We start from the raw sequence: 12,382 nt of genomic DNA on the forward strand, positions 1-12,382 counted from the left end.
TGACAGAACTGCCTTCATCCTCCTGAAATTCTATTTGTGCATTGTTCTGGTTGTAGATGCTAAACTCCACACTTGCTGGCTGGCCATCTATTTTGTCCCCACTGACACCATGCTCTATTTTCCATTTACACAATTCACTGTGTATCAAGCTTCCCTGAATATCCCTCTACCATGCTGATATTTAAGGTAAATACAGACTCCTGGTTTTGACAAGTTAGAACTGTCAATTCTGCCCCCTGGCTTCTATTCCTTTAGGGCTATATTAATCCCTATCAATATCATCAGGGTTCTCTGGCTGCTCTCTTAACCTCAGGATTAACTTGCATAGTCACCATTGAACTTCTGAGTGATGCTAGTACTCCACTAATCTGTGGATTCTTGTAGTCTTGATGAATAGATTGTCCTCTGGGATCTCCTGTGAAAGATTATCTTCAGTGAGTCTTCTGTCCTCATATTCTACATCTATCTCAGCATTTCTACGACTCTCAGTTCTTTATTTATTACTCTACCACCTGCCATGACAACTGATTATACTTCGTTCAGTATTGCCTATCACTTTCTCCACACTTCTATGGGCCACTCCAACAGCGACTTTGCCCTACTTATTGGGGTTCTTATCTGTCGAAGTCTGGTATCCCAAGAAAATGCCTTCTAATCAATGACTTCTTGTGTATCCAATCTTACATTCTAGTCTAGGAAATCCAGTATACACTAAATCAGTCTCAGGGATACCCTTGGCTCCTTATTTAGTCATAAGGAGCTCTTTTGGTATATAATTTCTTCCTTCCCTTATCAGGCCCTGCAAGTTCACAGCTGATTTTTCCTGGGATTTAGCCTTAGTCAGCCTGGAAACTAAGAGAGGAGCTGGAGACAACTCCTGAGCTGAGCGCTTGGTGACTTTGGGAGAAAGTCTTCCGTAGTTTCTTGCAGGATGGGGGTAATGCTGGAAGAAGTGGGAAGGCCATGTCTGTGAGCCTGTGGATTTAAAAGTCTCTTTCTCCTAGAGTGTCTCATCCAGTATTACTAGGGCCCAGGTTTTAACACTAAGGGTCTGACTTTAGCATAATAACATACTTCGGTTGGAGATCGTCACATGAGCTCTGTGATTCTATCTGGTGCTCAGCCTGCTGCTCAGCTGTGTCTACTTATCCATTCGGGGAGAAAAGTGCCTCTTTGTAAGTTACTAATGAGACCCCTATGACTTTCATAGGTAGCCTTTAACAGCTTGTTAATGACCTTCAGTTTCTCATTATTCCTCTGCAACGTGTTATCACAACTCATCTGTAACCCTGAGATAACTACTATCCCTATAGGCATTGCTCCCCCTTGTGATATTGTGATTAATAATAAGAAATATATATTTGGTCTTCATCCCAGTTTCTAGCAGAGTTCCTAAAACCACTGGAATTCCCTAAGTGCTGAGAACTATGGAGGTATCTTTTGTTATGTTAATGAGGTGACTTTTGGGCTCCACCTAAGCATGTGGACAGTTTGCCAGAGGAGCCAACCACATGATTAGAGGACTGGAACTTTCAGTACCAACCTCTTGACCTCCAGAAAGGCGAGAAGGGCTGGCAATTGAGTTTGATCAGCAGTGGCCAATGATTTAATCAGCCACACCTATGTAATGAAGCCTCCATAAAAACCCAAAAGGATGGGTTTTGTAGAGCTTCCGGGTTGGTAAACATGTGAAGACTTGGGGAGAGTCATGCACTTGGAGAGAGAGGACATGGAAGCTCCGAGGCCCTTTCCCATACCCTGCCCTATGCACCTCTTCCACCTGGCTGTTATCCAGTAAGTAAAATGTTTCTCTGTGTTATGTGAGCTGCTCTAGCAATTTAATCAAACCAAGCAGGGGGGTTTGGGGAACTCTGCAATTTATAGCTAATCAGTCAGAAACACGTGCTTACGACTGGCATCTGAAGTGCAGGCAGTCTTGTGGGACTGAGCCCTTAACCTGTGGAATGTGACACTATTTCCAGGTAGATAGTGTCAGAATTGAATTGTGGGGCACCGAGTTGATGGCAGAGAATTGTTTGGTGGCATGGAGAAATCCCCCACATCCACACACATTGGAAAGTGGGGTCAGAACCCATTTACCCCCATATCTTTAAAATCTGGCATCATTGTACCTACAAGGCAATTTCCCTTTGGTATCCTTGGATATCCCTGGAATATCTTTGCAGTTCACCAACAGCGAAATCTTTAGTAATTAGAACATCACCAGCTGGGACCTTGCCAACTTTTTGTTATCCTGCCTGTTTTCTCAGATCACTACTGGCAATGCTTCTGTTTGTAGGGTTCCTCTGAGAAACATATGCCAAGACAGAATTAGATATATGAGTGAATTATTGCAGAAAATGCAGGTTAAAAATAAAAAGGAGGGAAATGAAGAAGGTGCAGAGAACCTTTAGCTGGAAAGATGCTGAAAAAGAGCAGGGAAAAGTAGGAGGTTTGAAGAGGAATAGTCTCAGACTTTGCAGCGCACATTCAAGAAAGATTTGGCAAGGTCAACTGGGAGTCCTAGAGCCAAAGTCGCTCATCACAGAAGTCCTGCATGTCAAAGCAATGGTCTTCATTTGCACCCCCAGAGTGTTCACATATTGGCTGGAAGCAGTCCACGACAGGCATTCCCTGGGAGTGATTGTGGTGGGAATCTAGAGGGACAGCAGATGGATTCCTCAGCCAATTATGCAGGGCATCTAAGTGGGGCATTTTCCAGTCTGCCACAGAGTCTCTCAATGCACAATAGATATTAAGTTCTTAAAATTAAGCATTCTCAGGTGCAGCAATTTATGAGGTCCTTTGGAAGCAAAATTAGCATATTGACCCACGGGTATATAGTAATTTAAGTAAGCCTCAATGGTGAAGTGGAGTTCAGCTTTTGACATGTTTAATCAGTACAACTGCTTCAAATATTTTGATCAAAAGCCTATTCATGACTATATACAATAGTAAGAAAACATTTATTGTTATAAAATGTTGGTACTGTTGAGTAGAAAATCACATAGGTCCTTTAGCAAAACAATTGAATTTGCAACTGTGCACATACCTGACTGAGGTCAAATATCAAATAGTTCTTAGTGGTACTTATTTACGTGAATAAACACTATTCAGTGACTCAGAAATTAATGTGACAACCCATTTTTTTCTTAGAAATATCTCATACTCTGTACTTAAAACACACATTTCCATTAAAAAATATATATATAAACTTCTGGCGTTAATGGATCACATATTTCTTTTGGTCTATAATCCATAGCAGTAGTGGATAGACATTAACTACTGTGGCCCAACTTTGAGGATAATTATATAATAGAGACCAAAGGATTTCTTCCTCAATGACTTGTGTGGCCATTTTAGTTGGCTAATAAATAGTTGTAAATCATAATCATCCTGCTGATCACTCAGAGGCTGACCCTTCCTGGTTTAATTAAGGCATAATCAAAACCATCATCATAAGTCATATATTCAGCACCATTATATATGGTTTAGATACTACAAAAGCTTCTAATCACTTCCTTTCCTCTCTGACATATCTCTTACAATGCTCCATATTGCAGCCATATTTTTAAATTAGAATCTGATTATGCTCCATCTATTCTTAAAATATTTGAGATTCCTAGTCTCGTGTGATGAAGGCTAAAGTTCTTGTCATTGCCTTCATGGTCTGATGCTGTGTGCTTCTGCCTGTTTCTCTAGGTTCATCTCACTCCACTTTGTCTCTCCTTCCCTATGCATCAATTGCACTGGTCTTCTTTTTGTTCCTACAAAATGTGTCAGGCAGTGTTCTGCAATCCAACACGGTCCACCCTCTCTGGTACATCCGTATAGAGCAGGAAGCATGCTTGCTTTGTGGAATCAATTTGTCACTGGTCATTATTGTCCTACAAGGAATTAGGTTAGTTTCTTTATTTATCTCAACCTTTCCACAAATAATACATTTAGGCTATAGTGAACCAAAAAGACTGAATCTTTTATTTCAATTACTGGGAGGCAATTATAAAGTAGAAAGAAAACTAAGCCTGGCAGGGGAAGCTGTGGTTTTAATCTCTGCCTCTCCCTCTTCCTAACTGTGTGTGACTGAATCCTTTGTTTCTTCAATTGCACATTTACTAAAAATAAAAGTTTACAGAGTTGTAAAGGTGAAATGGTTTCTTTTAACATAATTTGTAAATTATTAATAGAGTTCAAAAAGCTCTTGTTATCCTATTATTCAGGATAGGACCGGCATTCAGTAAGTATGTATTGAAATGATCTAAATGTTCCATTCAAATGCACTCATGTAGAAAAATGATCGACCTGATTAAAATAACCAGAAATTTCACTTTATGTTACACATAAGGCATTCTTTGATTTAGCCTATAAATCAGATGGTTATGTGCACTGTGGTTTCATTGCACAAATATTTAAAAGACAGCAGTTATTTAAATAATTATACTTCAATCTAATATTTAAGCATATTATTTTATTATAAAATATCTAAAGTATAAGAATAATGAACAGAATCTTTCTGAATTTTCCTGTGACAGGCATTCTGTATTTTGCTCTATTTCCTTCTGGTTATTTTCCTTTAATGTGTATGAGTATGTACAGTATTCATACATTATTTTGGAATTATTCTGTGTATTTCAATCCATTATCTCTAAAAAAAGAATCCTTTTTGTATGAACCATATTGTGCCACCACATTCTGAAGACACTCAAATGCATTTCCTCTATGTCCTCTGAAATTTTGAAGATGAGATTATGATATTTCAAATAATATCACCTAAATATAGGGTGACATGTCAGAGTATCATCCTCTCTAGCTGCAGTTGTTGCCTGGCATTGTATCTTTCCAAAAGTAGTCTGTTAGGAATAAGATTAAATCATCAATAGCCTAATATAATTTCCTGATAATCTTACTTCCCCCATGACGATGGCATACTGGATTTCCTGGAAAAAAATCCATTGCTCTACATGACAAAGATTGAACATTTTGAACTTGTTTTGTGATAAATGCAGCTGTCGTGTTCTATTCAATAGTTCTTTGATTCAGTTATATTTTCAAGAGTGTGTTCTGCTAAGAGGATCAGAATTTTCATTTCTTTAGAGAATAACTTCCCCCCAGGAGATTCAGGTGGCCTACTCTTTGTCTGAGAACCACCTAGCAAATTGGTTCCTGACATCATTTTGTAAATACCTTACTTTTCTCACCAAATCATGTTAATTCATTCGAGTGGAGCTAAGTCTTCTCACCTACTTCTGTACATCCTAAAGAAAGGTATGTCAATAGAAAAATGGGTTGTCAATCATAAGTGGTAAAAATAGGTGCTATGTGCGTGCCTTTCTTTTTTATAGAAAATATAAGAACATTTTAAAACAAAGCTAAAACATGCTGGTATCTAGAATGAGTTGGGCCTCCTTCTGCTTTCATTCATGTATATCTTGACTTCATCAGGAATAATAGACACATAAATAAAAACAGAATTTGGTCCAGTGATTTTAAAATCACTTTAAACCCTCTGATCTCCCTTCAAGAAGCAGAGTTAATTCACTTTTCTTCCTATCATCACACATGAATCATTTTAAAAAAATGTTTGCATTCCTCAACAATGTCCAGAGGAGGGACCAGTTTATACACTGCTGGCTCTCATTCCACGCTAACAGCCAGTGACCTCATCTAGGTTTTAGGTTAAGTGCAGTGGATAGCTTTATCTGCTGGTATCAGGGGTGATTGCTCTAAGAATAAGAAAACAAAGCCAGGATTCTGTGAATGCTGCCTACGATTCACAGCAGGTAGTCAACCAACTGATATGAACATTGCCTTTTCTCACATGGTAACAACATTTAACAGTGAGCAAATGGGAATGCAGAGATTCTTTTTCCACTGTATGAAACCTATATTTATAGCATTAACGTTTGGTGCAGCCAAACCTTTTGAAAAAAGGCGATGCCATCAAACAAATCTGAACTGACTGGAAAAATTAAACCTTAGGAAACAGTGCAGTCCTGTCTTTCCTGGTTTAAACTTTTGAGAATCAGAATAACTTGTTAAGGGTAATTTTTTGGTTAGAGTAGAGTGATAACAATTTTAACATCCTAATTCCTAAAACAACATTTGGTAAGTATTTTAGTAGAATCCCTAAACATCATCCGGTCCTTGGCAAAACTATTGTGGACAGTGGTCATAAAATATTTCCTGGAACCATAATAACAGTATAAAAATATCAATTAAAATATGCCAGCAAGGAAATAGTTAAGACTTTGATCTTTTGTGGGTTTTCTGTATAGAAATTAAAAGCCATTATTTAATTTTACTCCTTGTAACAACATTTAAAACACAGCTGTGAAATACAAAGTGCTTACCTTAGGAAACTTCTTTTTTCTTTCTCTTTCTGTGCATCTGAAATCCAAATTAGATCCACTTCATTGATTAAAAATATTGCTTCTAGTGATTTGCCAAAAACGGTTTCTGAAATTTAAATGAGGTTAAGTATTTTGTAGCAGACTGCCATAATAATTTTCCAAAGCACTAAAATTAGTTATCAGAATTAATGATACATAAAATTCATTTTATGATTTTACTTACATTACCTTGTATCTCTCTTTTTTTCTATTTTCAAATGAACTCCTGTAACTCTCTAATGTGCATCTATACTACCCAACAACCTTGGCTGTGGCAGAGAGGACAATGGGATTCAATATTTTTTTTTAAATATGTTCTCGTTTGTGTTCAGAAATTGTGTGGAACATATACAGGAAATAGACTTGATAGCCCCCTATCTCTGCAAATATGAAACCCCCCCTTAAGTGGCAGTTACCCTGTAAGTGGCTTTCTCTGGGGCTATCAATGATGGAGTAACTGGCATTACCTGCTGAGTGAATGGAGCAGCTGCCACTTGAAAAATCAAGGCATGGACCCCTGTAGTTTAATGACTCTCTCCATGCAACTGCTGAGGACATAGGTTTCCCTTCTCTCCTTGTTAGACTGTGATGACAAGTAAAATCTTTTTTACTTAAACTATTCAGTCCATCATTCATTCTGTCATTTAGCCAATCAGTTCTTTCCTAATTAAGCAGGTACAGAGAACCAGCTGTGTATAGGCACAGTGCCATGGATTAAAGCTACAGAAACAGAGAGCTGGTCTCTGTTTTCATGGATCATGTCTTATGAGGAGACAGACACATGACCCATAAGGAAGGAATTAAGTTCTACAGTAGCACAAATTAAGAAGTTAATAAGTCTACTTAAAGTGTTCACTGAGGACATCCCTCCAAGATTCATGAAAGAGTAGATTTTAGATGCCTAGTGGCTTTGGCATTCACTCATTGCTGAGAATGTATAACAGAAAAAAAATTTTAAATCCAGTTGATAATTGTTCAAAACTACCTTAACACATTCAACTTCCTTACTAAAGATTCCATCTAGGTCAAGTGACTGTAGCTCCAGAATGTGTAATTTTATTTTGCCTGAGCTGAGTAGCCTATCATGAACATCTGAGAATGATCCAGGATCATCATGTATCTATTCTAAAGACAACAAGCCAAAGAGCAATCAAAGCAGCACATCTGTCCTGCGTTTTCAATCCATCCTCCACCACTGCTGTGCTGACCTTTCAAGTCTATCTCCTTTTTAACCTGCCATTCCTTTTAGCACTTTACATCTCATTTCAACCTTCTCATTCTGTTTCAATACCCCCAAAATTATATAGAGCGGTGATTCTTAATGTTATTATACCATTAATATCGACACCTAAAGATCTTTTGAAGTGCATATTCAGAGTATGTCTGGAGATTATCCATCTTAAGCGAATTCCCAGATAATAATGATTCACATGCTGCCACAGTTCAAGTGGCAAATATGCATCCAGTTTATACTCATTTTGCCCATCATACATAAATAGAACACTTTATTTTTATTTGGTTGGAATGGTGAAGATTTCTATGCATATTTTTCAGGCTTCTGGTAGAGAATGTTTTAAATGTACAATGGGAATGATATGAAAATGATGTGTGTTTACTATAGTAAAAATAGTTCATAGCAAACTGTGGGCAAAATACATTGAGATAAAATGAGCGTCATGTATACAAGTGAATGAATGTTTTTAAATCTCTATCAGTAGGTCACTAATTCCTTAGCTAAGAGTAAGACTCTGATGTAACAGAGACAGTGTTTTGTAACACTGTATGTAACAGACAATGTTTTGGTGATAGAAACCTGGATAGGAAAAAGGCCAAGAATATGATAAAAAATATAATGTGCTTCTAGGGATGACAGATTGATATTTCTACATATAGATAGATGAATATTTAATCTGATGGTCATGAAAATATTGCTTTTCTATGGGAGCAGAGAGATAGATGGGTAGAATATATGTCATAAACATTAAACTTTAAATATTAAAATGGGGGGTTTTTGAGGACTCATTTGAATACTTCATCATTTTGCCTAAATGGGTGAATAAGCATTGTGCATACCTCACATTAGTAATCAGAGAATAGTGTAACTCACACATTCATTCAAGGTATAAATCCTATAATGATAAAAGTATGTAGATTTTATTATTTAAATTGCCTGATTCTACAATGCTTGTCTTAGGTGATGTAGACTATGCTACAGTCAATTTTTTTTTTTTTTGACAGAATGATACAGCTTCTATTAAATCCTAGGGGGCAGTGGCCATGTCTGACACAGCTATGTATTCTTAGTACTTATCCCTGTAACCGAAGCCTTGGAGGTTATAGAATATGTTGTTCATAGATGGATGAATGAATGAGCTATTTCCATAAACATTGTAGGTTAGAACTTGTGACATAATGAAGCCTCTAAATATGACTAAAGAATGAGTGTTGCTTTTAGAATACATAGTCTAGGAGGAAAATGTTTCTCTTTGTTCAGGGTCTGGCTGGACAAACTTTTAAAGATATTCCTAAATAAAATATGTCAGTTATTCTTTTACTCATTAAATGTCTTAATTGGAAACACATTAAAATTATACCTTGGGACAAGCACACATTCATTATATTTTACTAATTTTCTCCTGAAATATTGTACAATTATGAATCCTTAAATATAACATACATACATTTTGATAGACTACAGAAATGTAGAATAACATAACTAATTAAATATTTTAAATTTTTTTTTGTATTCAAATACAGTGAAAATGAAGTACACAATAATTTTAATGAGCTGTAATTCTATCCAAAGTAATAATTACTTTTGGTGGAAATGTTTTTCAATTAAGATTTTTATGGGTGTCTATTCTGGAATTTATAAGAAAAGTTTAGCTGTGCATTTCTTTACCTAGACATTTTGATTCTAAGTGTTTAGAAAATAATCTGATAAGTGAAAAAAAGTATTTGCTGGATTTTTAATGCCTCTCAATTTAATTGTTTACTAAGGGAAAATTAAGTAATGAAATAAAATATGCCATTCAATGGATTCCTTTGCATTTGTAAAAAAGAAATAAATTGTTCTCTATAAGCTGACATAGAAGGATGTCCAAGGTATATTGTTAAATGACATATATATTAGAATCATATGGCATCATTTAATTTCTGTTAAAGTAATTAACCAACAATTGTAATTTTTCATTTAAGAAACAAGAATACTTTTTATATTTCTCTTTTAGAATATATATCCTAACAGCAATATCAAAATTATAGCTATATTTAGAACATTGGTTATATCAACTGTGTCAAAATGACTTTTGATAAATGCTCTGTATTTTTTTTTCTAAATTTGGTTTGATTACTTAAGAAGAATTAGTAACTGAAGTATAAATTCATAAACAGAAAAAAATAAATTTAATGCAAAAAAAAAGAATTTGTACCTACGTGTGATGTGATTAATGTGCCATATTTTCTAACTTTTGGCGTTTCCTTCCATGTGGAGGGAGTTTCAAAGGCACATTACTAGCCTCTGCTCCCCACCTCCCGCAACTCATTCCTTTTTCAAAGATTAGTGACTTATTTAGCTACTGAGTTTAAGAGCAGGACCTGATGTGCATATATGGCTTGTTATCTCTTCTCTTTTCTCATAGGAGCTAAGCTATCCACAGAAATAGCCATACTTTTCTAACTCCATGTGATGAGTTTTACAAGAACAAGCATATTAGAAGTGGTCAAACATTACCTATGACTGGGAGGGGGTATATCAGATTTTGAAGTTCAGTGTTAAAAAATCAACTAACCTGCAGATACTAGCTTTATTTGTAACAAGATGTATTTTGATCTCACATTTTCTGTATTATTTTTGTCATAGTTCTCATTTAGTTCAAACTTTAGGTGGGAGAGACAAATGTTATTTATTATTTCTCTAAGACCACAATTGTCTGATTGGATTCTGGAAATTGAAAGCATAACTCAAATTTCTACCCAAAAGTCTTGTTGTTACCTTGTTTTGTTTTTATCTAATTACAAAGCTAAAATACATTACTGGAAATTTAATAAGAATAAAAGAAAAGAAATGTAATAAACATAGTAAAATATAAAAGAATAAAATAGAAGAAATACAATAGATTAATCCAACACACAGAAGTAACTATAGCTCATATGCTGTCATAGTATATTGGGTTCTTAATGACTATTTTAAACATTTGTGATTATGCCAAAAATATAATTTGTATATTGGTGAATCAATAAACAAACATGTTATAAACATTTTCTTTGCTCATAAGATGCCCAAGAAGCTTAATTTTAGTTATCCCATTATTGTCTATTATTGAGACGCATCTTATTTTAAATCTCCTTTGTACTGGGGATTTAATTTGGTTCCAGTTTTTCACCATTGTGCATAGTGTTGTCATGAATATCTTTGTGCCTAAATCATTGTTTGCATTTCCTTGCATATAGACCTCATACGAGGAAATTGCTGAATGGAAATTTACACAGCAAACTCAATTTCCAAAAAAGTAACAGGAATTTAAATTCTTTCAGAAGTGAAAACTTAAATGTTTGCCTGATTTTTATTAAAAAATGAAAGTAATAAATGTTTGTTATAGAAAAATGGAGATGATATTGGGCTTTCAGAAAATATATATGAACTTATAAAACTTTTGTATGTTTTTAGTCTTAATATAAACTTGAGCACCCTACTCATCTTTCCTATAGATATAATGCAGTGCTTTAAATGGATTAACTTCAATTTCCTAATCAATATTTATTCAAGATTGATTATTGGGACATACACATTTCACATCGAATCCTTCAAAGCATTCATCTTACCTAATAACACACAACTGTGCCTGAAGGTGCACTAGATTAAAAAAAAAAGGAGTCCAAAATAACAGTTGCAAAATCCAAATTATCTGGCTTTACAATCACTCCCTCTCTAGAATGTTTTCCTTTTCCATTCCCTAACTCAAACATCTCAGATAATTCATGGAGACATTCCTGATAATTCCAGGGTACTGTCTAGCATCCCTTGAGTTGAATTCCTAGGCGAAGTCAGAGAGCATGTATCTTCCTCCCTTGGTCTGGTGCATTCACTGATGTCAGTTGGCACTGCTCTTATCCCACTAAAGCATTAGCTATAATCCCAATGCCTAACAGATATTCAACCATCACTGCTGCTTCACATCTATTAAGTATTTAAAATTAAATATTTTAAAAACAGATCTCTATTTCTTTTACCCTATAAACATATTTCTTAGATAGCATCTGCCATCTCAGGGTGGGGCTCCACCCTTCACCCAGGTGCTAAAGTCAAATCCAAGAGGTCATCCTTGGTTTCTCTAGTTTTCTCACTGTTGACCTTCACTCCACATCATATCTTATCAGTTTGTCTCCAAAACATATTCTACATATTTCCACTCTCTCCAGCTTCTCTGTATTTCTAGTCTAAGCCCCAAGCACATCTCATGTATACTTTTCTAATAGCACCTGTCTGGCCTTCTTGTTTCTACCTCTACCCCAGAAATCTCTTATTTGCACTGCAGCCCCGGGGGGGTGGGGGGTGGGGTGGTATCTTTCCAAATGTAAACCATGTCAAGTAACTCCTCTGCTCAAAATCTTTCAGTGGCTAACCATTGCAAAGAGATTAAAATTTCTATCTCTTACTCTAGCTTGTAGGGCACCTGCCTGAATCTTTGATCTCATCTCATAATACTCATGAATTAAGCTGTCCTGTTCTACTTCTGTCAGATACTTGAATGGCTGGCTCCCTGTCATTCACATCTCATCTCAAATGACAATTTAAGGAAAAAAATATGTTAATGTATTTGCACTATGATTTCTTTCCTACTTGATGATGCTTTATAACCTATACTAATTTCATAATTGACTTGAGTATAGTAGCAAATATTTTTTTGAAGATATAGGTATGGTAAATTTTCTGAGCAGTTGCTTCTCTGTGAATAACTTTAAGTTGCATTTAAAAATAAATTATCCATATT

The sequence above is a fragment of the Kogia breviceps genome, chromosome 6 (assembly GCF_026419965.1).
Source record: "Kogia breviceps isolate mKogBre1 chromosome 6, mKogBre1 haplotype 1, whole genome shotgun sequence".
NCBI classification, from domain to species: Eukaryota; Metazoa; Chordata; class Mammalia; order Artiodactyla; family Physeteridae; genus Kogia; species Kogia breviceps.